General features: G+C 43.6%; 1 protein-coding gene across 4 annotated transcripts in view; it reads left to right on the top strand.

The window, feature by feature from the left end:
* Rbm47 (RNA binding motif protein 47) overlaps positions 1–23,555 on the top strand; it is a 135,216-nt gene that overhangs the window by 81,214 nt on the left and 30,447 nt on the right. The gene's annotated exons all lie outside the window — the stretch shown is intronic.

Here is a 23,555-nt window from a genome sequence, read left to right as displayed (position 1 = left end):
TGTGTGTGTGTGTGTGTGTGTGTGTATGAGAGTATGAGAGAGAGAGAGACCCAACACTTCAATTTCCAGTATATTCATATACATATGCATACATATACACATAATAATACAGATATATTATTTAAGTAAAAATTTCAACATTATTAAAATACTCCTGCTGGTAAACCTGCAAGACAGTCACTAAGCACCAAACTAAAGAACAGGGGAGATTAGTGGCTCCAGGTGGAATTTTATTATTATTGTAGCATTGGTTTATTTTATTTGCATGGATGTTTTGCTTGCCTGTATGTCTGTCGCTTTGGAAGGCAGAACCCCTAGAAAAAATCCTAGATGGTTGTGAGCTGTCAGGTGGGTGCTGGGACCAGAACTTGGGTTCTCTGAATGAACAGCTTGTACTCTTAACTGCTGAGCCATCTCTCCCACTCAGTGGGAAGACTTTTGGCCACCTAGTTGGAGCTCACTGGTGGGAATGTTTAAATCCCCGAATTCTCTTTAGCTCTTCTGGGCTGGTACTAATTCACCACTGCGCTGGCTCTCCCTTCCTTCAAAGGCAAACCTGTAAGACACTCCTCACGGAGTAAGCCCCATCTCATCCACCTTTAGAAGAATGTTTTCTTTATACAGCACCCATAACCCCGAGCACCAGCCTTGGGTTGGTGACCTTAGGTCTGTAACTACCTTCTGCCTTGAGACCACCGTTGGGGAAAGAGCGATCCTCTAGCCTAGAAAGAGCCACATTACTGTATTATCTTTGCTCTTCCTTCCCTGGTTTTTAGTTACTTATAGTTCATATCTCAAAAATTGATGAGAGAAGAAGGGGAAAATGCCAGACATTAGTCATCGGCTCCAAATCTTTGATCAAACATATGTCCAGGCTTAACGAATCTGACCATTATCAAGGTCTGCGCCATTAGAGGGTTTCTTATTCAGGTGCAGCCATTGGCTTCTCTCTACTCTCTCCACCCTCCCAGCCAGCCACTTGGAAAAGTCCTGGCTTAGCTGGGTCAAACTTTTCTTAGCAGCGCAGGGGGTGGGGGTGGGGTTCAGTTCATTTCCTCCTCATGCTTGACTTGCCCTCGATTCAGAGCAGCCTTGGTTCATCCAGTGAAGTTCTCTGCTCCTTTCTCTGGACAGAATAACAAGGACATATCAGATTTGCCGTGGGAAATGTGTCGGCATGATTACAGCACAACCAGGTGGCATGCCCAGTGTGCCATGTTCACCCCTGTAACCTTATACTCAGGCAGCGGACATCGCCTCCCATGGTATCGGAACACCTATAAAATGTGCGTGACCTTGGTGTAAGAGGTGTCGTGAGCTGACTGCAGCATGCGGCCTTTCCTTCAACCATTTACATGCAAAGATTGTACAGATGAAAACTAAGCTAGGGAAAACTGGGGTAGAAAGGGGGAAAGGAGAGACTACGCACACCTACTCTTGCACCCTAAGTCGTGACTCTTATGGCTGAGTAATGAGAAAATCTGAAAGTGCACATTGTCCCTGGAGAGGGAGAGCTAAATGACGGAAACAAAGGTTACAGTAGCCACTGAGCTTCATGTGATTCTTATGTGGCCATTAATGGAATCTTTTAAAATGTTTTTAAATGACTTTATATTTAATTGCACACATATGTGTGTTTGAGCCTGTGCGTGTAGGTTCCCTGAGTGGCCAGAAGAGGTCATCAGATCCCCTCTGGAACTGGAGTTACAGACAGCTGTGAGCTGCCTGGGTGCTGGGAACGGAACTCAGAATGCACTGCACTCTTAACTATGGAGCCACCTGTCTAGTTTCCACTGGTTGAATCTTGAGAAAAGCCCAACTATTCTAGTAGTGTGCTAAATGGCACTGGAGACATGCTCTTCCCACATAAATGGAAGATGTTGGTTATTCCAGCTAATCTACTGGAGTAGATGCAATATCTCAAGGTTTACCAATCTAACTCTGCCCAGAATCTTCTGTCAATGTTCCCCTGTTAAAACTAGATTTACACTGTCTAGTGTGATGGCCGGTAGTCACGCGCAGTGCCTCTGCTGGGATTAAAGGTGTCTGCCACCATGCCTAGCCATTGCTTTTGAAATAGTTTAGCTGTATTCCCCGGGCAGGCTATGAACCCCGGTCTACCTGAGTAGCTAGGTATAAAGGACTTATCAAGTACTCAGCATTGTCCAGAGTATTACAGAATACTGTACTTGGGCTTGCTGGCTTGAGATCACCAAAAGGAACCTCAGGCTTGCTGGTAGTCTCAGGATCTTCATCGATTTTAGGGAACTTATATCCTGGGATATGATTAAATAGAGTGTTCACTTTTGATTTTTTTGTGGCCCCAACCCATTGTATATTACCAGACTAAGCAAAACTAGCTTAGCAGAGATTTGAAGGTACTTTCTAGAATTACTTTGACAAATTAGTCAATACTTAACATAACAAAGCCCTATTTTTCTTTTTTAAAGAACTTTATTAGATTTCATTTATTAGTGTGTGTGTGTGTGTGTGTGTGTGTGTGTGTAGTCTCAAACTGTGAGCCAACATAGGCCTTCCCTCTCTTAAGTAGTTTCTTGTCACATGTTATTTGGTCACAGCAACCAGAAAAATAGCCAACACACCAACGTGGGTCAGTAACTGCTCATGAAGGCCAGATGATAACTTGAAGCTGGCTCTGCGCTGCCTTGGTTTGTGGGTAAGCAGGGTTACAGGCCTGAGCACCAGGCCAACCTTGATCTGTTCCCAGAACGTGTCCATACTTCCCTGCTTGCTTGGTACTGTACATGATGACAGTGTGTGTGGTTTCCAGGCATGAGAAGAGGGCTGGGGACCTGGAGAGGGGGGTGGCAGGTGTAGGTTGCCCCCTCGAGGTTCTTCTATGCAGGTGCTGTTGATCTCTGCTTTAGGAATCTTCTCATTGTGTACCACCTTCATCCTTGCCATATCCTGGCGGTGCTGGCTCCAGGATTCTGTGTGGTACAGGTAAGCATTTTTTTTTTTTTTTTTTTTTTTTTGGTGAGAGGCTGTGTCCTCGCTTGAGTAAGTTTTTGCTCTGAGGACGGAGTATTTGACTAGTCTCTCCTGAGAAACTATCACTTCTTATTCTCACCTGGGTGGGTAGGGGGAAACCCATTTATGAATATCTCTTTTTTCTTTTTCTTTTTTTTTTTTCTTCTTCGAGACAGGGTTTCTCTGTATAGCTCTGGCTGTCCTGGAACTCACTCTGTAGACCAGGCTGGCCTCGAACTCAGGAATCCACCTGCCTCTGCCTCCCAAGTGCTGGGACTAAAGGCGTGCTGCGCCACCACCACCTGGCTATGAATATCTCTTGAAATGAGCACAAGAGTCCTGGAGAAAGCTTGTCAGTAAGAAAGCAGTATCCTCTAAGTTGCCCACTGATTCCCTCTGAATGCAGAAAAGGACCTTTTAGCAGCAGCAACCGTAATCCCAGTACGAGGGTGGCGAATTTAGGCTAGCCTGAGCTACCCACTTAGGCTAGCCTGAGCTACCCGTGCCCTGTCTCAAAAACCTAACCAAACAATGACAAACCTCCCAAGCCTCCAGCAGTAACCAGTCTATTCTGCCTAGCGGTGAAATTAGTGAGGACCCGCCCTTGTATAGTCTAGTCAATTGTAAGCTTGTGCTGCATGTAGTTCTGTGTGGCTGTAACCTCGAAGCACATTAAGGAGGGCCAGTAATTAGGTGTCATGGGGTCTTCATCTTCACTTCTTGGTCACATCTTCCTGTCTCCAAGCAGTCGATGAGAGTATGTGTGATTCAGGGGTATGCCCTCAGTATCCAGCTCCAGCTCATATTGGTAACTCTAGAATTGTTTGGGAGTTTGTGTGATCTTTGTTTTTGTTTTTTTTGTTTTTTTAAGACTTATTGTTATACATAAATACACTATAGCTGTCTTCAGACACACCAGAAGAGGGCGTCAGATCTCATTACGGGTGGTTGTGAGCCACCATGTGGTTGCTGGGATTTGAACTCAGGCCCTTCAGAAGAACAGTCAGTGCTCTTATCCGCTGAGCCATCTCTCCAGCACCTTGTGTTGGATAGACCTGACATTAGAAGTTTGTCCAAGGTAGCTAAGTGGCAGTGGATGGGTTTGAACTCACTGTCTACCATACTCCAAAGCCTGTTTTCATTCTGAGGCTTGGCCACGTGCTTGCTGTGTGTAGGTGGTCTCTTGCCAATAACAGAGAGCAGCATCGGTGGAGATTAGAAGACTGAGGAATAACTGGAAAGATGAGGCAGGCGGCTGCTGAGTGAGGCACAAACGAGAGGCTAATGACTGTAGCAGTGAATGCCCTGGCCCTGGGCTCCCAGCCTCACCCTCAGCACATGCACACAGGCACTGACACTGTGAGGGGACGGTCACACAGGGGCTGCTGAGTGAACACGGACCAGAGAAAGCCTTTTGTTGCCCTTCTATTCAGTATGAGAGTGACAGGGCCAGGACACTTAGCCATTCACCCAGACGTGAAAATAGCATAGAATGGAGACGCCTCTGGTGTTCTTCTATGTGGTAAGCATTTTCTTATAAATGTTTGAGTCCAAAATAAGATGGGGGGGAGGGGAGAAAGAAATATATAACCTGAGCCTTCCAGCTCACAGAGCAGCATGCAGAACAGAAAGGGATGGGTGGGGAGAGGAAGTCCGGATGCAGCTCTGAAAAGCTCCCGTTGGAGGGTGGGTGGTCAGTGGAGAATGCCATTTTCCTCCTACTTGCACAAACTGATTTTGCAACTTTTTAAAGTGACAGCTTTACTGGGGTGTGGCGCTCCTACTTAATGTGGGTTTTCAGGGGGCTTTTGTAAGTCCTCACGGCTGTGTAGCCACCAGGGCAGCTACTTAAAGGCAAGGTCAACACCTTGAAAATCCCCGGTGCCCATTACCAGCCACTTCTGCTTTCTTGTCCATCTGTCTTCTGACTCAAACATGTTTCATAGAAGTATGGATGTTTACAATATGGACTTATATCATGATGTCTTCTTTCACTTTGTGTACTATTTTTTTAAAAAAATATATTATTTACCCAGGGGGGCCCCTACCTTCTCAGAGGAGAAGGGGAATGGGGGGAAGAATTGTGGGAGGGGGTGACTGGGAGAGAGTCAGTGAGTGAGATGTAAAGTGAATAAGTAATAAATGACAATCATAAATAAATTACAAACATTTTTTAAAACTTTATTAAAATTTTTAAGTGCAGTATATTGATCGTATTCTTTCCCCTCCCCCCTACCCCCCAGCTTCTTCCCACTTCCCTGTCTACCCCTAAATTTTTATTTTTGGTTTTCTATTTACCTGGAATAATCTGATCATTGCATGGGGGCATGGGGTAGGAGCTTGGTGGCCAGAGAGGGTGTTGAATCCCCTGCAGCTGGAGTTATGAGAGGTTGAGCCACTGGATGTGGGTGCTGGGAACTGAACTGAGAACCTTTGGGAAAACAACACCTGCTCTGAAACGGGGAGCCATCTCTCCAGGCCTAGAACAGTATTCTCCTCAAGATCCCTGTGTATTTATTATAGCATGTATCAGTGCTCCATTACTTTCTCATTGTAAAGCAGTGTTCTGTTGTATGAATGTATCCCACTTAATTTGTTTGTGTACATTTGAGGGGTTTTTCCATCTGCTTTTTGGATATTGTAATGAATGCTGCTATGATTTTACACGTTTTGTGAGTGTTTGTGTGAGTGTTCTCACACTTGTGGTCATATGGGTGTGTGCAGAGGCCAGAAGTCAGCATTGCTATCTTCCCCTCACTCTCTGCCTTATTTTGACACAGTCTCTCTCTTGTTGAACCTGGAATTTTCCGTTTCCGATAGACTGGCTGGACAGGGAATGCCACACCCCACAATTGTCCTGCCTGGATCACCGTGTATGCCCAGTGTCAGGCTCTTGCTAGGGTGCCGTGGATCCGAACTCTGGACTTTATGCTTTCACAAGCACTGTATCCACTGGGCTGTCTACCCAAACCCCATTCTCAATTTTATAAATTCATGGCTCTCTATCTTCTTGGGTATATACTTATGATTTCTGAACCATGTGGTAACTGTCTTTTCAATATTTGAAGGAGATGTCAGCAGCTTGAATGGCTATACCATCTGACAGCTCCCGTGGCAGTGTGGGAAGATTCTGATTTCTTGTCTCGGTTTACATACAATTTTAATTAATTTATTTATTCCCTTTATATCGCAATATCAGCCCCTGTTCTCCTTCCAGTCCTCCCTCACAACTCCTCTTCCCGTTCTCCTCTGAGAAGAGGGAACCCTCTCGTCTCTCTCTCTCTCTCTCTCTCTCTCTCTCTCTCTCTCTCTCTCACACACACACACACACACACACACACACACACTCTCACTCATACACATCAGTCGCTAGGTGCTTCCTCTCTCACTAAGGCCTATTTTGTCTTTTGACGGTAACCATTCCAGTGAATGTAGAGTGACTTTCATTGTGATCTCTTGTGACTTTCATTGTGTGCATTTTCCTGGTGACCAATGACCACATGTGCTTATCCAGCTTCATGTGCTTCCTGGCCATGGATGAGTCTTTTGGAGAAATGTCTATTCGGTTCCTTATCTATTTTTAAATTGAGTTTTTGTTATTAATTTGTGGTAGCTCTTTACATATTTTAGATAAAAGCTATTAGCAGGAATGTGCTTTGCAAATGTTTTCTCCCATTTTTATGGTCTGTCTTTTTAATCAATTATTTGGGTTTTTTGTTTGTTTCTTTGTTTTGCTTTGCCTTCAACACAACCCCAACCCATAGTTTTTATCCGTATACATTTATGGGGAGGGTACATGACACCTCATTTGCTTGGAGGTCTGAGGACAGATTGCAGGAGACGGTTCTCCCCTCCAATCACTTGGCTATGGTACTTTCTTATTGTAGATTGTTTACTAGTGTGTGCCCGTGCAATGGGGGCTGTGTTGTGTGGGCTGTGTCCTGCAGTGTGTTGAGCACACTCTTTTCTCCAAGTTGATCATGTTGTCTCTGTCTAGTTTTGCTTCTGGACTTCCTGTGTGGATAACCTGTGTTACTTTGCCTAATTGCCTTGGTTGGAGCCTCCAGCACATCTTGAATAAAATATATTGTTTCCTTGTTCCCAATCTGGGGGAGGGGAGGCGGTAAATCTTTTACAATTAAATTGTTGATTGTAAGATTTTATTGGTTTTTGTTTGATAAGTTAAAATCAGGTGGAAGCAGTTTCTTCTGTTTTATTCGCTGATTATTAGAATTATAAAAGTTTGTTGGTTGTGTTATGCATCTCTATGATGATTTAGGTAACAGTGTAGTTCTGTCTTTGTTAATATTGTGTTTCACTGGTTGGTTTCCATGCGGTAAGCCTGTGGGATAAGTCATGCTTGGTCACGGTACATAATAGTTTTGCTTCCAATTTTTAAAAAAAATTTATTCGTATGTGTGTGTGTGTGTGTGTGTGTGTGTGTGTGTGTGTGTGTGTGTGTGGTGTTGCAGTGTTGCTGTGAAGATCATATGTGTGGAGGTTAGAGGATAACCTGAAAGTCTCAGTTGACTCCTTCCAGCATATAGGTTCTGGGGAACAAATGCAGTATCTTTTACCCTCACCAGCATCTTTTAACCACTCAACTATCTTTCCAGTCTTTGGTTTGAGACACAGTGGTCTCACATGACTTATGCCAACCTTGAACTCTTGATCTTCCTGCTTGGGTAAGTCACTTTTAGTTGTGATGATAAAATATCACAACCAAAGGCAACTTAAGGAAGAGTTTGTTACGGCTTATGGTTCTAGAGGGAGAGTCCGTAATGGCGAGGGAGGCTTGGCTGCAGGCAGCCAGAGCAGGATGCTGGCTGATCACAGGTGTCTGAGGCTGCCGAATGAGGGCATCATATCTGGTGCTGGAGTCACAGGGGCTTGTGAGATGCTTGGTGCAGGAACTGAACTTGAGGTCTCTGGTAGAGCATCAAGTGATCCTACCTGCTGAGCCATCTCTCTAGCTCCAGATTTCCCGTTCTTAGTTTTGGGGGTTTATTTCCCCTGAAAACCTATTACACTTGGGTTAACCGGCTGGTGCACATTGTTCATAGTATACACTGTTCATGGCATTTCTTTGTAATCCTTCCATTTCGTTGTGTCACTAGTGATGTCTCCTGTTCTCCTGAATTTAGTAAGTTGAGTTTTCTCTCCTCAGCATTTTCTAAGGGTTGGCCAATGGTGTTATTTTCCTTAAAAACAAAACAAAATAAAACAAAACAAAAGCCTAACCTTTGGATCTTGTTAATTTTATTGTTTTTACATTTTTGTATATTTTAGTTGTTTGAAAATTTGGCATGATGAGCTTTCACTCATTTACTCCCTAAATAGTCATTATTTACTCCCACTCCCAACCCCCCACCCAGGTCCACCCCTTCCTTCCCTACCCATTCAATCTTGTGCCTTTGTTTTCCCACCCATGAAGTCCAAACTGAGCTTCCCCTGTATTCATGGCCATGTGGTCTTCACCTGGAGCTTGATGTTTTGTTTTGAGCCTTACTGTGTAGCCTTGGCTGGCCTGGTACTTACTGCTTTGCCCAGGGTGTCCTTGAACTCCTCAACAGTTTTCTTGCCCTCACCTCCCGAGTGCCTCGGAGCCCAGCTCTTTTTCTAGCGGGTCTGCGTGCTGCTTCTGATCAGACGCCTTTCCGTTCTGTTAGCTCATTACGAATTCCACTACTGTCTCTTCTCCAAACCCCACTGCATATGCTGTGTGTGATCGGCAGGTGCTAACACTGAGAACCTACAGGCTTCCCTTCACACACTGTGTGGGAGAGCTGAGTACCCGCGGCAGTGCACAGAGAAGCTGGCCCATCGGTCTCTCACCCCTCTATTATGAAGTCCATGCCGCTTGGTGGTTCTAGGGCCAAAGCATGGGGTCCTGGTTGTGGGGTCACGTTGAGTGGGTGCGACTTCCCTCTCTGCCATCTACAGCTGTGATACACTGAGCAACCTATTTAAGTCCTTGGAGCCCCACTTTTCACCTGTGTGGAATAAGGTAGTCACTACATCATGGTGGGAGTTATGTAAGACTAACACGTGATACATTGAGCCCAAAGCTGGCGCAAGGCTAAATACTTAGTTTTGGCTAGCACCTCCCTCGCTTACTGTCCCTGTGAACTAACATGAGCCTATGCTCAGGTGACTCCACAGGGAACTACTGAGTCTGGAGTCATGATTCCATTGGTTTCCACATCTCTGTCACCATTCATGATGTCCATTTACCCCCTGACTGAGACATGCTTCCAGCTGCACCCTGGCAGCCGCCTACAGGCCTTGGCAGATCTTGGCTTATTCGGTTGCCCATCCATAGCATAATGGTAATGGAACAAAGCAGGAGATGGATTTTCCTAAACAAATCCGACACGAGCTGAGGGGCAAGGTCCATAAATTATGAAAATGGTACATTAAAAAATAATCTAATTTAAGTCCCTTGTGCTCCAAGTTCCCTTTCTGAAAAGGATGCTAATGCCCTTCTGAACTCGCTAGGCAGATGACGTTGAAGCCCCGCGTGTGTGGGTGTGTGTTGGAGTTATTCTGTGCTTTCTTTTGGGGAATTGCTTTAAAATGCATACAATTTTATTTTCACCCTGCAGCCAAACAACGGCCATAATATTACAACAAGGAAAAAAGCCATCTGGATTATTCCTTATTATGAAACTTTCAGATAACTTCCTTTAAAATTAAAATGGGCCTGGGTTTGGTATGTGCACATGTAATCCTGCCGCTCAGGGTGGTGTGACAAGGGATTGGTGAGTTTGAGGCCAGCCTGGACTACATTGAGTATACCCCTGTCTCAAAAGCCCAATAATGAGCAAAAGAGTTCATCTGTTATAAGTTAAAAGGCATCAGTTCCCTGAATCCTGGTAAACATATAAGATGGATTTTGATTTTGAGGGTGGGATTAAGGTTTTAAAAGACTAAATTCAGACTAATAGTTAAAAGCAGATGCTGGGAACTGAACTCAAGTCTTCTGCAAGAGCAGCACACTCCTTCTGAGCCGTCTCTCCAGCCTCCTGGATTTCCCAATAACACATACCTGCCTTCTGCTGTTGTATAAGGTGGCTGCTGCCTCTCCCAGGTTCACATTAGATAGCTACTACTGTGTAAACAGCAAGTATTTGTGAGTTAAATAAATCTTACAAATCTTAGCAAGCTTAGATAAATAGCATATTCCATGAGACGATAAATGCATGTGATACATCCACATTGTATGACTCAGGTTACTGCTTGTGGGTTTTGGTTTTTTGGGTTTGTTTTATTTTGTGGTTGTTTGGTTGGTTGTTTAGTTGATTGGTTTTTCAAGACAAGGTTTCCCTATGTAACAGCCCTGGCTGTCCTGGAACTCGATCTGTAGATCAGGCTGGCCTTGGACTCACAGAGATCCACCTGCCTCTGGGATCCAAGTGCTGGGGTTAAAGGAATGTACCACCAACACTAGGCTATTGTTGGGGTTTTTTGAAACAGAGTCTCACTTTAGCTTAGGCTTTGTCGTACTGTATAGCCCCGGCTTGCTTCAGACTTGTAGCAGTCCTCTTGCTTTCCAAGTGCTGGGACTCCAGGCAGCAACACTATCTTCACTTGTATAACTAGTAACTTATACCTAGTTTTTCCTGGGTAAGTCTGAGGACCCGGTGACACATTCTGGTCCCCATACCCGCTCTTCTTCTCTGCTGTTTTTCCTCCTGACCTTGCACAGTCCAGCGTAACGATTGTGCTGATGGAGACCTCGTTCACTGTCCATTTTCCCTACCAGATTATAAGGTTCATAAGGGTGAGATTCTGGTGTTGTGGGTGACACTATTATAGTCCCCTCACCTAGAACTGTTCCTGCAACTTAGAATAAATGAAGTGTGTAAATAGTAGTTGTGATTAATTACTATTTTACCCTTTAAAGAAATGAGTATCTTTGTGGTTTTCCCTTTTAAAATCATTTTAATGGCGGGCTCTGTTTTGGTCTATTTTGAGATAAAACCTCCTGTAGACCAGGCTGGCTTTGAACTCCTGATCCTCCTCTCCTGCCTCTACTTTCCAAGTACTTACATTCCAGGCATATGCTGCTGTGTTCATTAAATTTTGTCAGTTCGACACAAAGTAGTGTTACCTGGAAAGAGGGAACCTCAATGTGGGAATTGCCTCCACCAGATTGGCCTGAGAGTATGCCTGTAGAAGGCTTTTTTCTTGATTGACTCTTTTAAGATATGCTTTTATTGCTCTGAAGAGACGTCGTGACCAAGGCTACGTATAAAAGAAAACCGGGGGTTATCAGTTCGTGATCATCATAGCAGGGAGTGTGGCCTCAGACATGGTGCTGGAGAAGGAGCTGAGATCTAACACCTGATGCACAAGCACAAGGCAATGAAGGAAGCAAACTGGGAATGACATGGGCTTTTGAAACCTCAAAACCCACCCTGAAGTGACCACTAATCCTTCCTTAACAGTTCCAGCGGGGGACTGAGCATTCACATATGAAATAGCCTATGGGGCCCCTTCTCATTCAAACCACCACAAGAATGTGGAAGGCCCAGCCCACTGTCATGTGTCCCTTCTGGGCTTGTGGTCCTGAACTGTATAAAGAAAGTAGGCTGAGCAAGCCAGCCATGGAAAGCATGCCAGTAAGCAGCATCCCTCCATGGTCTCTGCTTCAGTTTCTGCTTCCAGATTCTACTTGAGTTCTTGCCCTGACATCCCTCAATGATGGACTGTGATGCGGACGTGTAAGCCAAATAAGCCCTTTCTTCCCCAAGTTAATTTTGGTGTTTATCACAGCAACAAAAAGCAAACTGGAACAGCTAGTCTGCCTGGTTAGGGCTTTAGTTTTTCCATGAATCCACTCAGTAATGGTTTAGGGGATCACCTTTGAGATCAAAGCTCCCCTGTGTTTTTGTGTGTTTGGTGTGCTGAAGATCTAAACCTGGGCTTTGATCAAGCTATGCAAGCACTATGCCACTGGACTAACTCCTGGCCCCATTTTTAAATTTTGAGATGAAATATCTCAGACTTTATTTATACTTTACCCCAATATATATTGCATTCTATGCTAAGTGCTAAAATGGGGTATTTGACAGACTAACCAGGGGAATAATACTATGGAGCCTTTGTTCATTGAGGTCTGTGGAAACTTCTGTTTATCCCATCTTCTTTCCAGGGGGGTATAATTAGGTTCATGGCCAACTGTTGCTAACATTATTAACACAGCTATGTGGCTTCAGTGCCCATGTTTGGTATAGGCTAATACTTCAATGCTGTGTGTGCATATATACATGTGTGCATGTGAACAATTTCTTTCTCTTATATGTTAGTCATGCACGGATGCAAACAGTAGTTTTAGCAAAGCTTTTGGAATTCAAAATAGCACCAAATGAGATGCTGAGGTGGCTCAGAGGCTAAAAGCGCTAGCCACCAAGCTTGATGACATGACTCGGATCCCTGGAAACCTCGTGGTGGAAGGAGAGAACTGACTTCTGCAAGTTGTCCTCTGATCTCCACACATTTATGCCCGCCTCTCTGCAAATAATTAAATATTATCAAATGCATTGCTAGAAAAAGTTGTTACTATTATATGTAAAAGCAAATACGTATTGGCATGATCTTTGCATTGGTTCTATTTTAACTTGCAGATGAATTAAAGTTTAAAAATAATATTATCTTAGTAAGGTTTGTTTTGGCCTGATCAGACTTCCCCTGTATCTATGAAAGACTGGGAATCCAGCTCAGTCAATAGAGTGCTTGTCTGGCATGAAAAAGGCCCCATGATCATGATGGATCACACTGGCAACTGGATGTTGTGGTTCACACCTTATTCCTAGCACTTGGAAGAGAAGAGAAGGGTCGGGAGTTCAAGGTCATCTTCAGGTACATAGCAGATCTGAAGCCAGCTTTGGCTATATTAGACCCGGTCTCAGGAAAACAGCAAAGAGTAAACTCCTTGCCACCCAAGCCCTCTGACCCACACAAATATCAACAGAGAACAGACTCCACAAATACGTCCACCAATCTCTGTCCCCACGTGGCTCAAACATGTCCTCACTCAGTTATCTACACATACACCCCATAATAAAAGTTAAAACACTGGAAGTATGTAAAAATAGCCGTTGTTATTTCATATATGTCTATGCCTTCCATCTCTAGACTAATCTCAGGCTTGTTTCTTTGCTTTACACAACCAAGTCTACCTTAGCCCTTCCATACTTCTCGAGCACCTTCTGCTTCTCTTTAGAGCCACCGCCTGGGACTCTAAAACAAAGGAGCTTTGTGAAGGGTTTAGCTGCTTGCTGCACGCCGGTTGGATCTGGAGTGGCTTGCATCACATTTGTGTGCCCTCAGAGGGGGCTGCTAGGAGTTGGGGGGCAATGTCTATGTGAGCGAGGGGGGAACTTCTGTTTTGTTTTTGTTTTTTTATATTGCTTGAGTTTATTAAAGCCAACTTTGTTTGAAGCCACAGTGTGAAGATTTCACTTATTTTCATGTTGAAAGCAGGCTATAATTGTCATCATAATTACCGCTTTTAAGTCTTCTGTGAAAAGCTAGTTGCTCTCAGTGCCTAAGTCTTCTGTTTTTAAAGCCAGGGCTCTGCACACAGCCACTAAGCACTTCTACACTCCGCCCCATTACACTCGGGCCCTATGCTATCTTGAAACTCAACACCCTCGAATACTTTTCACCAAGATTTTGCACTTTAGGGCAGTGTTTGTTATAAGAACACGTGTTCTTACTCACACACATACACAAATTCTTATGAAAAGGCCCCAGACTTGAAATACTAATGTTCAAAACGTGCTGTAAACACAGGAATTTTTTCTTATACTAATTTTTTAAAGGTGTATTTAGTTTCATTTACATGTATGGGTGTTTAGCCTGCATGTGTGTCTTTTGTACCGTGTGCTTGCCGTGCCCACAGAAGCCAGAAGGGGGCTTCAGATCTCCTGGAGCTCAGGGTTCTAGAGGGTTGGTTAGCTTCTCTGTGGATGCAGAGAGCTTAACCCTGGTCTTCTCCAAGGACAGCATGTACGCGTACCTTCTGGGCCAGAGAAGAGCACTCAGCAGGTAAAGGCCCCTGCCACCAAGCCTGCTAGCCTAAGTTTGATTCCTGGGACCCACACAGTGAAAGGAAATAAGCACCTGTGGGCCCTCTGACCGCATGCTAACTGAGACACACGAGACGCCCTAAATAAATAAATATATTTTTAAAAGAGTTTCTGGGTCCTATTAAGTTAAGGAATTCAAATTTGTTTTTAAAAGTTATATATAGGTCAGGCTAGCCTAGAACTCCGAGATCTGCCTGCCTCTCAAGTAATGGGACTAAAGGTGTGCACTACCACCACCACCCCCAGCTTAAAATAAATCTATTTTAAAATACTGGCTTAGTCACTCTGGATTCTTTTGGGTTTCCTTCAAATTAGCCTAGGAGTTTGGTTTCATATAATATTTAACAGTTTATAATCTTAGATTTTTTTTTTTATTTCTACCCTTTATTAAGTCACTAATCTTTCTCAGTACTGATCATTGTATTTAGAAGTCATAAAACTTTCTTTTATAAAATACGGGTAGACCAGAAACACACTTGCCCCTCTGGTCTTTTGACAGTCTACTTAAAAATCTTGTAATTCAGTGAAGTGAACGAAGAGAAACCTTGAGGTCACAGCTTTGTTGGTCGGTTGGTTGGTATTTTGTGATGCCACCTTGTGTACCTACCTCAGGCTGGCCTTGAACTGGCTATGTAGTCAAAGATGACCTTAGACTCCTCATCACCACCCCGGCACTGGGATTTCGGAGGTGCATCAGCAAACCTAGCTTCCCTACTCCCATCTTGGGGTTCCACCCAGGGCCTTGGACATGCTAGGTGCACACAGTACCACTGCTCTGTGCCCCAGCCCGAAATGTTACCTTAGGAAGACTGACAGGTCTTCATTTCTTTAGAGGCTGTGGAGCTCATTTTCACACTCGTTCAGAGAGTCCTGGATGTCACACGGTGTCAAGCCCTAACCCCCCATCTCAGCTTGTCTTCCCCCTTCCTCTGGTTTCCTAAGTCTACTTGCAGAGCAGTCTTGGCTGCTGGTCCACCTCAGGTGAGATGGAGTGTGCTTTGGATCTTGATGTCTTTAGTGCTGTGAGGCTCATCTTACCAAACTCTATGCCGTGCTGTGTGTGCCGCCCGCTACTTGTCTCCAAGCATTTCCAAGAAATCATGGTAATAACTTGTTTTTTCTTTAAGACTTTTGAGGCAGTCTTACTAGGTAGATTAGACTGGCCTTGAACTGTTGAACCTCCAAGTGCAGTCTTCCAGATTCTGGGATTAGAGCAGTCACCCTATCTAATACCTCACAGTGTGTAACGATGTCTCACAGTGTCACTTTTTAGTATTTTCTACTTGCCAGAAAACTTTGGGCTCTCTTAAATGTGTTTATTTAACCCCCCACAACATCCCTCATTAACTAGGCATTACTATTTTTCTTATCTATATTAAGCGGTGATTCTCTGAGATGATTGGTAAAAAAAAAAAAAAAATCATTGATTTCATTTTAGTCACAATTAAAATATTTTCATCAAATCTCCTTTCTATGTAGTGCCAGTGTCTCCTTGGGGTCTCCCCAGTCATCTCTGTTAGAATAGGTTTTGCACTAATCTTTGTCCAGTTACTAAGCATTTCCCCAGGACAGCTGTGGCCCCTCCCTGCTTCCTGAGCCACGCCTTCAAACTCATTCCAGGTGTCCTTAGCAAATGACTCCCAAGGCTAAAAGCCATTGGTCAATGCAGAGGCAGGAGCCACGTAGGGCAGAGTCACACTGTTCCTGGGGTTAGGGGCAAAGGTTGCTGAAGCCAAGCCGGGCTGTGGTCGCAATTAGCCTGTGCATCCAGATCCAAGCTTGGAAAGGTAGGGAAATCTTACTTATTTTCATTGAGGTGTGGAGAAGATGGTTGTGTTTGGTTAAGGAATTAGGCGCCGGTCTATCGAACAATCTGTTTTGTTTTCTGTTTAATTAAAACTGGTGTATACATCTATAAGTTCTTGAGAATTTTAAACATTTCTCTATTTACCTTGCCTCCAGTTCTCTAGTGATGGGTGGGATTTTTTAAAAAGATGTTGTTTAGTCTTACAGCTTTCCACTACGTTTATAACTCAAGAGTTTTGCCATTTAAGAGATACAGTATAAGCAAGGATTTGTCGATTATGTCGCACAGGCAGTCTTTAGAGAAAAATGTGATAACTAAAAATAAATTAGGAATTGACAGTATGATATGTAAAACTGAAGCCCTGGTATTTCCTCTTGGGTGCTCGACTTTGAGACATTCTTTTGACAATTTTTAGAATCTATGCTCTTTACTTTAACTATAATACTTTTTAGGTCCACTTTCCACGCTCTGTTCTATCTAATATTAACCACAACGACTAGGAAGCAGAATGTCTTTTTCACCTAACTACCTAAAAATGAAGCAATTTGCATAGCATTCGAAGTAGAAGCTGATCATAAGTGAAGCATCTCTCTGGTCATGGAAGCCCTCCTCCACCATGGTGGGAGAGGCTTCAGGGCCATCAGTCAGTATGGGCACCGAGCATTCTGTAGTCAGTATCAAAGGTAAATGTGTCTGTAATGTAACTGGTTTCCAGCGTTGTCTGAAAGTGGCTCAGCGTGGGTCTATAATCTGTAACAGAATAGACTGGACACTTAGGGGCTGAGACATGGTACTGTTGGATAAAAACATTACATCAAAAAGCATTTAGTATTTGTTACTTTTATCTAGTTTATAAAGAGAATGTTTCTGTGGTTAGCACTGGTTATTAAATGTGTGTATGTGCATTTGTGGGGTGTGTGTGTGTGTGTGTGTGTGTGTGTGTGTGTGTGTGAATGCCATGGTGCACTGTATAGATCAGAGGGCAACCTGTGTGGAGTTGGTTCTCTCCGGCCTTTACCTGGTCTGTGGGGGTCCAGCCAGGTTGTCAGGTGGCACAGTGAGTGCTTTACTGACTGAGCCTTCTTCCCGGCACCATTTCCCCTTTCTTAGTTCCATGTACTTATTTTACTAGATTTGCCCAAAATGCCTTTTTTTTTTCTTTGTAAAGTCGCTCTCAATGGCGCCGTCAATGGCTGGTCTCTCTTCTCTCACTGATTTCTGTAGATTGGGCTTTCGGGCAGAGCAACCACAGTGTTAACTATTTACCTGGCTTCGGAGAATAATTACTAACCATCATCTCGATGTTTCTCAACTCCAAGCTGAGGTTCAAAGGTTCAAATGAACCTTGCAGATCAGAGGTCAGACTTATTGCTGCAATTTATTGCTGAATTCTGCCGATATGACAGAAATTCACAGCTATGAGGATTGCTCGATCCACTCCTGCACTCGGGCCAGGCGGGGCGGTTAATACCATCTTTTGTACAAGTCAGCCTTTGGCACCAAGTTTAATAAGTAACTAGCTGGTGCCTTAGGTTTCACTGGTACAAGGTGCATGTTATAAAAAGGGTCATATGTCACCAGGCAAGGATGAAGGTGGTGAGGAGTGGCCATCTCATGGCTACCACCCATGAACTATACCTAAAGATCCAGGAGTCTGTTTAGTTTATATTTCTATGGTGTAAAAATATATGTTATATATTCATATTCTTAGTCTTAAAGACTAAGCAAGAAAGCAAGAAAGAGCTGTCTGATTAGGGATCAATGTCCATTTCAGGTCGACCACTCCAAAGAAGTGCTGTCTTTCCTTAGCTGATTGTTAGCCAAGAAGTAGAAACCAAAGCTGCAGACTTTACTTAATCATTTCATGGGATCTTTGATTTCTCAAAAGTGTTCCAAAATGGGGTGGCTACTTCAGAATGTAGGAACTAAGAGGCTGTGACACAGCCCATGTGATTCCAGCATTCAGAAAGCCAAGTATGAAGATTGCTTGGGATCAGCCTGGCAATAGGGTGGTACCCTGCCTTTAAAAAAGAAAGAGGAATGGATTGTTTTGCCTTGGTCTTTTAGAGGTTAATGTGGGGATTGGTTAGCTCTGTTTCTTTGGGCCTGTGGCAAGGACACATACCTTGGTGCATGATGGAGCCAAGCTGTTTCCCTCATAATCAAGAAGCTTAATAATCCGGCCCAGGTCCCACATCTCTGTCAAGTCACTCTCAAGCAATGACCTAAGATTTCCTGTGAGGTCCCACCTCTCACTGTCTCCCAAGCCTTTTGAAACATAGGCCTTTGGATCCTGAAACATAGACCCTGAGGATCTATATATAGTAGTATTTCTTCTTTTTTTTTTCCTTTCTTTTTTTTTAATAGCACAACTGGAATTTTCAACTCTCCCAAACTAGACCGATTGAACTCTCTTATAGAGCATACTAATTTAGAGCTCGGATTCTCAACCCTTCTGGGTTTGCAATTCAGCTTTACCATGTTCAATTAATAGACCTTAGTTTCTGGTCAGCCTCTCTGTGCTTTTCCCCCCATCTCTCACATGAGTAGAATTATAGTTCTTGCTTCCTGTGATTGTAGCAGCAATTAAATGGATGATGTCACTCAAGGGATGCTTAGCAGCACAATGCCTGATGTACAGCAGGGATGCAAGCAAGGACTGAACTGCTGCTGTTGCTGCTGTCACCAGCTCCAAGCTGGTGACTTAGCCTCGCCCGTTCCACATCCCACCCCGAGTGGCTTCCCCTTGGTCTCTTCATTTCAGGAGGGGTAGACACAGAAGTGCAGAGTTGGATCAGATGGTGTGAGGGATTTCAGGAGTCACTCTTTTGAATGTCAGGCAGAAGCATGCTTTAAAATGTCCATTTCAGGTCGACCACTCCAAAGAAGTGCTGTCTTTCCTTAGCTGATTGTTGTCACATGGGAATCATGTAAAAAGTAAAATAACTCCAAATTATCTAGTTTCCCTCGCTGCCAAGCAGTGAGAGACGCTTGAGATTTAAAATAAGTTCATAGATGATGTCTTACAGATAAGCTGAGTCCTACCCTTGGGGATATACATTACGTAGTTATATTTACTGATTTCAAAATGAAGTTCTCATTTCTGTCAGAGGTCAGGACTTGGTCTTTGGCAAAACTGAGAACTTTTAGCAAAAGTGCCAGCTATGAAACTATTACCTTGGGTTTATTCATTCCGTTTCTTTACTCTTTTCAAATTTAGTGCCTTTGGGATAAAGATAGGACTGAACGACCAGTGACAATATTAAAATTCAGTACTCGGTACTGAGAAAAGTCACATTAATTAGAGCTAAGCCCTGGCTCTGGGCCAGGACTGAGCATAGGATTGGGGTTTAGATGTGAATCAGATCAGATTATGCCCTAGTAAAGTTTTAATTTGGATGAGAATGCCCTCAGTCACTAACAGTTACTGGAAGCTTAAGCCATATGCCAAAATTCTACCACATTTGTCCTTCAATGTGCCCAATTTCCCAGGGCTCTACCTAGTGTCACAAAGAATGCTAGATAATACTGCGGGCACATATCTTGGGGTCTCCCCATAAGTACTTCATGGAGGAGTGAGATTTACTGCTGAGCTCAGGCTGGCCATGCCGGGGATCTGGGAGGGTCTGATGCACCATGAATGACCTGTAAGGGAAACCGTGCCGGGAGATGAAGCTGGATGAGAACTCAGGTCTTATGAGGATATTGACTTTACCCTAAAGACAGTGGCAAGGTCCAGCAATAGGCTGATAGGACCCAATCGCAGGATTTTAAAGGCCACTTTGGATTCATTGTGGTGGGCAGGAGTGACTTGGGATGAAGGCGGTCCAGCAGGCTGCTGAAGCTACAGGCTGCCAGTTGACAGCATCCTTCCACACGTGGGATCTTTAATTCATGGAGTGATGCTTGAGCTCAGGACACAGTGAGAAAGCAGAGGCCTTGATGCTTGAGAGCATACACAAGACCAACTGGAAATCTGACATCCAACCCATGCAGCTTCCTGCTAGCTCTGAGTCCATCTATCCTAGGAAAACATCTCTTTTCAGTGAAAAGTATTCCTGCCAGCTTGCTGGCACACACCTGCCATCTCAGTACTCAGCGCTTAAGCAGGAGCACCAACTTTTCAAGGCCATCTTGAGCTTTGTAGTGAGTTTGAGGCTACCCTGGGCTACATAAGACCCTGTCTACAAAATGGGTGACATAAGTGATTACCACTAATTCATTTTAATGTACTAATGGCATGTATGCCCAGTTCTGGTTGATTCTTACACCCTCCCATCACAAACACTCCTCCTCCCCTCTCTCTTCCTCTCTCCCTTCTTTCTCACCTTCCCTCCCTCCCTGCCATATTTCTCTCTCCTCTGTACCTTTACTCAGTATTCCTCCCCCCACTTTCCCTGAATAAATACATGTATCCTCCCCGCCCATGTCCCTTAAAAACTCTCATTTCTTCCTACTCAGCTCACAAGCGAGTCTCTTTGTTTCTTGACCCCAATACACACTTATACCCACCTAAAAACATGTATTTAGAAGCTGGAGCGTAGGAGTGAAATTGTTATTTTCAGCTTCCGTTTGTGACCGAGATTGAAGTAGCACAACATGACTTGATGATCAACTATGTTAAAAACACAAAAACAAAAACAAAAAAACCAAACATATGTACTATTTTAAAGATTTTATTAGCTGGGTGGTGGTGGCACATGCCTTTAATACCAGCACTTGGGAGACAGAGGCAGGTGGATTTCTAAGTTCGAGGCCAGCCTGGTCTACAGAGTAAGTTCCAGGACAGCCAGGGCTATACAGAGAAACCCTGTCTCAAAGAAAACAAAATAAAAAATAAAAAAAATATTTTACTTATTTTATGTATATGAATACACTATAGCTGTCTTCAGACACCCCAGAAGAGGGCATCAGATCTCATTATGGATGATTGTGAGTCACCATGTGGCTGCTGGGAATTGAACTCAGGACCTCTGGATCAGAAGTCAGTGCTCTTAACTGCTGAGCCATCTCTCCAGCCCCAAAACAGATGTAGTAGTTTAAAAGGTTTTTTGTTTGTTTGATTTTTAATATTAGTGTGTCCTGTCTCATTCCAACCAGCGAATTTGAAACAACTTTAAAAACCATGTGGAGAGGGCACTGGGATGGCTCAGTCCTTGATGCTTTGGTGGAGGACCTAGGTTCAGTCCCCAGCTCTCATGTGATCGCTCGTCCATCTCTAACTACAGTCCCCATGTTCGCACAATGCCCCTACTTACTGCAGCAAAACACTCATACACAAAATGAAAAAAAAATAAGAGAATTAAATCTTAAAAGGAAGCTCATATTTTAAAAGAGAGGAACAATTGTAAGGTTTTTGTTTTTTTTTTTAAATATGTGGGCCTGTGCTCTACCTCAGCTGGTAACTGTTCTTGCTGCCTGACTGATGATGCACACCTGCCCACCAGATGGAACCATATGGAGGTGGGAGGAGAGAATTCCACAGTGCCATACATGCACACATGCATCATCATCATCGTCGTTGTCTACTTCAAGAAGAGATACCAACTATGGCAACCAGACACAGTGACTATAGTCTTCATATTCATGAGTCTGAGGCTGGAAGCTTACCATGAATTCTAGGCCTCGGAAACACTGTGATGACCTGTCTCAAAAACGAATTCCAACCAAGCACTGCCACTAAAACCAGCAAAGACTTCATATACTCTGACAAGACACAGAAAGAATATGAGCCAAAATAAAATCAGGATAGACAGCAAAAAATGGTGACATCCTGCATCAGCCGATCCCACCACGTTTGGGTTTTGCTTTGTTTTGTTTGCCTTGTCTGTCCTGGGATTCACTTGGTAGATCAGGCTGGCCTTGAACTCACAGAGATCCGCCCGCGTCTACCTCCCGAGTGCTGGGATTACGTGGACCACCACACCAGCTTTCGAATTTGCTGAGAGCCAAGAGCAGCTCTAAGATTCACTTCATGTCCCCCTCCTCCCCCCCAAAAAAAATAAAAGAAAAAGAAAAAAGATAAGTAGATCCAAGATTATGGGTTTTATTTTGAGATTTTTTTAAATGAAGAATCAGAATAGCAAATGTTGAAGTTTCTATGAAATAAATTCTAATTGGATTTATTGTAGGAAGTCAGAATTTTCTGGAAAAGTGTATTTAGCCTGTATGTTATACTTGACGGAATTTTACTACTTACATAGCTCTGCCTACCCTCTCAGTGAACCTTCTTTCCCTACAGTATAGCATAACACTGGAATCTGTGTTTCATTATATATTAGTAATTTGCTTTCAGATTTTAGATTTTACATGGCCACTGCTGAGATATTACATTGCTAAGGGGGAACATCTACTAACATACACAGTGGGAAACCTCAAAGTTCTGTGCGAATATTACAAAGTTCATAATATTTCCTTGAGAGATCCCCCCTCAAGAAACCCGAGCACACACAGGAGCATGGCACAGGAGTCTACATTTTATTCTACAGCCGTGATGCTGCAGTTGATTTCAGGACGAAGCTTATAATTCTCACTTTCATGTCCAGGATTTTATCATACCGTGGCGTTGGATTGGTTGTTATCCAGCAGGTGACACACAGAGCTATTTTTTCAGGGTTGGGTAAAGGCAATGTCTATCAAGAGCTCGAGTGTTTATCGGCTGAGGCTCTCTAAGGCTGTGGCCTTTCCCCCCATTTAAGAGAGGTTTTTCTGAGGCATCTGGGGTACCTTTGTTATACTTGATTAGGATTTGACCCACGGCCTGGCTGAGGATATTCCTTGTGTTCTGGTAAAGACATGGATCCCTCAGATCACCAGCCATTCCAACCGAGATGTGGTTAAATAGTTTTGTGTTTTAACTGGCCTTAGAGGCCAATTGATCTAGAAGATTCCAAAGAGTGCTCTCTAGAGTCCTACAGTTCTGGAGTGTCCCCCTTGAGGCCACTGGTTCCTGTTTTCTTGGTCTCTTTGCCTGACTAAATTTTTGGTGGGAGAATGCATGAAGTAAACCAAAAATGAACAACAGTGGCAAAACCAGCTGTTTAAAAACTAGCAGTTCCACCCTTGCTTGTACTTTAAAGAAGTGAAGGGATTTGCATAAAATCAGAGACCAGAGGTAAAGGCATGGTGGCATATGCCTGCGATCCCTAGCATTTAAGAGGCAGAGGCAGGAGGATTGCACATTTCAGGCCATTCTGGGATATAGAGCATGTCTCTGTCTCATAGAAAACACCCAGGCCAGGATATGGTCACGAAGGTGTTGAAAGGCTAGTCTCCCAGCCCCCACTCTAGTGCTATATACTGGTACCATACTGGAGTTAAGAAATTTGGAGCTGTTTGGATCTTCAGGTAGATTGGTCAGGTCTCTTGATAGTTGTAAATGCTGGGTGAGTGTGTCTCCAGATAGGGAGTAAAGGCAGGATATGATACTTTGTCTGTGTGTCTTGAACATTTTCATTTGAAATTTACATTCCCTTCATTTGAGTATTTTGTACCATTAGGATTTCTAACATTAACTTAAGACCTGAAACTGATACTTTTAATTTTTTCATAACCCTCTCCTTGAAAAAAAAAATTCACAAGAAATCTTGACTGTGATTTTAGGTCACTCTCAAGCCAACTCTGATTAATTGCAGGTGGATCGCTAAGCCTTGTCCCTGTGG

The sequence above is a fragment of the Mastomys coucha genome, unplaced genomic scaffold (genome assembly GCF_008632895.1).
Source record: "Mastomys coucha isolate ucsf_1 unplaced genomic scaffold, UCSF_Mcou_1 pScaffold22, whole genome shotgun sequence".
Taxonomy (NCBI): domain Eukaryota; kingdom Metazoa; phylum Chordata; class Mammalia; order Rodentia; family Muridae; genus Mastomys; species Mastomys coucha.
Note: the sequence above shows the minus strand (reverse complement) of the source record. Positions and strands in the feature narration are given on the sequence as shown.